The sequence below is a fragment of the Dendroctonus ponderosae genome, unplaced genomic scaffold, assembly GCF_020466585.1.
Source record: "Dendroctonus ponderosae isolate FM_Combo_2020 unplaced genomic scaffold, Dpon_F_20191213v2 Dpon_F_20191213_9, whole genome shotgun sequence".
NCBI classification, from domain to species: domain Eukaryota; kingdom Metazoa; phylum Arthropoda; class Insecta; order Coleoptera; family Curculionidae; genus Dendroctonus; species Dendroctonus ponderosae.
This window is the reverse complement of record NW_026019116.1, coordinates 7,871,237-7,875,186: the sequence shown is the minus strand read 5'-3', so window position 1 is coordinate 7,875,186 and position 3,950 is coordinate 7,871,237. Positions and strand designations below refer to the sequence as shown.

General features: G+C 39.9%; 1 non-coding gene across 1 annotated transcript; it reads right to left on the bottom strand.

Moving 5' to 3' along the window:
• Positions 1-2,683: 2,683 nt before the first annotated feature.
• Positions 2,684-2,755, bottom strand: Trnag-ucc. The gene has a single exon. It is a non-coding gene; the product is annotated as a tRNA-Gly (tRNA).
• Positions 2,756-3,950: the final 1,195 nt, after the last annotated feature.

Genomic DNA, 3,950 nt, shown 5'->3' with positions numbered 1-3,950 from the left:
AAGAAATTCACTCATCAAGCAAATCAGAGTGAATGCAGATTTCTTGATGAAGCTGGCAACATTTCATGCATAGGAAAAAGAAAAGATGACTTATGGTTTATGCTTCCACAAAAACACCAAAGAATGCAATCTAACAAAAACCAATTCGTTTAAATTATGCCATGACCGTTTAGGACATATTAATTTCAAGGCGATAAAAGACGCAAACAAACACAACACTGTATGTGATTTGGAACTTGCTGATCAAGATGAAATTTTCTGTGAAGCCTGCCAATATGGAAAACAAACGTGAAAATCACATAAACACGTCACGAAGATGAAAGCAGAGAAACATGGTGATAAAATACATTCTGATGTATGTGATCCAATGAGCGTTGACTCACCGAGCGGATCACGTTTCTTTGTAATTTTCAAGGATGAGTGTACTGGATACAGAAACGTTTATTTTCTGAAACAGAAGAGTGAAGTGTTTGCACGCTTTAAAGAATATAAAGCGTTGATCGAAAATCAAACTGCCAATAAAATTAAAGTTTTTAAGAGTGATAATAAGACTGAATATATCTATAAAAATTCTCAAAAATATCTACAAACAGAGGGAATATTGCATGAGAGATCGGCACCCTACTCACCTCAACAAAACGGTTCTTGGGAAAGGGAAATAAGAACAATAGTTGAATCGGCAAGCTCCATGATGTTGAATGGAAATGTTTTTACAGAATTATGGTCTGAAGCGGTAAATACTGAGAAAACCTGAATCAAAGCACTTGAGAGTATTTGGATGTGCAGCTTACATGGCAATACCAACTCAGCTACGCAAAAAGTTGGACCGAAAAAGCAACAAATTGTCGATTATGGAACAAAAATAAAAGAAGAATAATCATCAGCTGTGATGTAAACTTTAACGAAGAAGAGTTTGAAGGAATCAATGAAGAAAATAATTCTTTATCATTTATCAATATACTTTTATTCATACATTAAGAGTGTGTCCACTTTATTTCACCAACACATTCCTTACTATTTTCAACGCAATAAAATACGCAAAATCGCTGTCATCATCAAACTTTTTGAAGAAAAGTAGGGGTTCCTGGAGACGAGAGGGTTGTAAATAGGGCAGGACTATCAACACCAAAAACTGACCCGCAATTTCAATAAAAGTACGTGTTTGAGCGTTGAAATGAAGCTTGAAACAATCGCTCATAGACGAGTATTTGCCTCTTAAGCCTGTTGAGTCACCTTCCCATTCTCGCTGCATTAAGGAACAACTAGAATGAATATTTTCTCCAGGGGGGCGAATTTCCGCACATGGGGCCCCCGTGACTCAGCCATAACAATCGCGAGAAAACTGAAATTGTTCCTTACTGGGCCGGAATCCACGGGGAGCATTAATACTCCGTTTGGATTAGGCGGCCCTTGCTGCCTAAATGCGTATGTTTTAGGGGCGAAATTATCATTCCGCTATCATAAACATGGATCGCATTTATTGCCCGCGGTACCACCCAGGGGGATGCGACCAGGAAACCGACCTTTTCAGCACGATTTATCATAAAAACGCCGTTTAAAATCAACACGTTGTTCTTGCGCGATAACAATGCACGATATGTTTGTTTACGGGACAAAGGGCCTGAAATATGACCGGTTTTTGACTTCAAAGGTTACTGGGCACAAAATCCTCCAGCCATCCCTTCATAAAGTCGGGCTTTGCAACGTTAATCCGATAGGCTTCAATCGGATTATGTCGATGGTTTCAATTTTTCGGGGCCTCGACTTGAAATGATGCTGTCAAAATGGACCATTGGCGGATTAGCAATTAGTCCATCAGGGTGAATGTTAAGAGCATCCACGAGTGAGGAAATAGTGGCTGGTTTCACACAAAAAGCAAAATTAGACCAACATTTCTTGTTTCCCGTCGACTTTTTGCTCATTTCTCAAGACAAGTTTGTGGGATAAGGAAAAAGTGCTCTTTTTCAGCTGCAAAATTGTCTCCAACATGACGCAGTTGTTTCCTGGTATGCTCAAGAACAGTTTGAGCCCCGAAGCCCGTTTTCCTATCAATGAATAGGAAATTAGAAACCCCTTTCAGTAGGTAAAAAGTGAGTCATGAATTAGTGGTAGAAATTTGAAGACCAGATACTTGCATGTGAGATAAGGCATTTTGTTTTTCGCCACCTGTTTGCCCTTTTCTCAAAAAGCTTTTGGGGGGTGAAGAATCGTTTGGAAAATGTCGACAGTTTCCCCAAAAAGTGCTTTTTTTCAATTTTTCAAGACTCATTCCGGACGCCGCCTTTTTCCAAGTTCCGCAAGAACCATTTGAGTTGGTAGGAGTTTGGAAAGAGAAGTAGAAATCCGATTTAGCCAGTGGAAAGTGCGTGAGGAAAGTGACAATTTTTACACCAAAAGCTAAATTTGACAATCGCACATTTATGTGCAAAATTAGTCATGTTTTCGACCACCTTTTGGTTCATTTTTCAGGAACCAATTATCGTGAAGCACATATTTCTACACCACTGCGTAAAGCACTAAATTATGCTTTGATGAGTGAAAACAGCCTAGAAAGGGAAAATTCAGATTAACATATCAATCTTGAGGATTCCATCACTGACACTGTTGAAATGACGAGGACAAAACATGAAAAAAACATGCAAAAATCTGCGATTTTTCTAAACAATTTCCGCAAAAGATTCGATGCGATGGCCGGGAATCGAACCCGGATCAACTGCTTGGAAGGCAACTATGCTGACCATTACACCACCATCGCACTTGGAGTTATCGTTGCGAAATATCGATCTGCAACCTAACAAACCCGGAAAATTTAGCTGAAGAACTAAGTGTTAAATTTTCTTTCAACTAACTGCTCCTCTAATCCAAAACCCCCCAATGGCCAGTGGAAAGAAACCAAAATCAACCGCAAACTATTCCGAACTAATATTAATTGTGAACTTTTTACAATTGAGACACAAAAAAGCGACTGTTGGCGGAAAACCTTGGAAAAATCCAAGCACTTTCCGCCTAGGTCCAGGTGCGAACCGTTAAAAAATTAACCGAATCCGGGCAACTTTCAGCAAATGGGTTCAACCCTTTTTGCTCACCCAGTTCGGAAACTTTCCGGCTAATAATACCTACCGGCGTGTTTTAATCAGCCTGAAAGGGCTGCTGAAAATTTAAATATTTTTTCGCCGCCATCTGAATTGCAAATTCCCCGCTAAAATCTTCCTCAACCTTAAAGGACGCGAAAGCATTTTCCACATGCCCACGTTCAAAAAGCACACGAAAAAAACCGGCCAGATTTGTTCCAAACCTAAAACTCTCATCCTTATTTCGGATAAACGTATAGTGGCCTGGTATTCAACGAATAAATCCCCTCCCGTCCTAAACAAACTTGAAAGCTGATCGACTCCAGATAAATGAAGACAAGCATCCCTTTTGTCGCCGCCTTGGGGGCAGCTTTTTTTCAATGTAATAAGCAGCTTAAGGCACAAAAGCTCCTCAGGTAACAGAGCAATCGAATAATATGTACTTAGCCAATTATCCGAGAGCTAGAAAAGTTTTCAAAGCAGGACGTGCAGATAAAAGATGTTTGTTCCGTTAACTGATGGAGAAGCGGCACTACAAAAGTCCGCGCTCTATTTAACTTTTTTTTGGTTCACTACTGTTCAGTACCTAATCTGTGAATGTGCCCTGTGAAATGTTGAATGTGATGAGTATTCTTAATCCCAAGAATCAACTCTAACCGGGGGCTTTGGGAAGGAAAATATCATATTCAGGGTGTTTTCTCATAAGTTGCAGGGCGACGAGCTATTAGAAGAACAACGAGAACAACATGATGCTTAGTGAAGATGAAGAATCGAATATCTCCAAAACGTTCACCCGGTCCGATAGCACTGTATTGTAGCAATTCTCTATCCAACGGTGCCAAAACGAATTCTGTGGCTCCAATGGTTTTTAAGAAACTT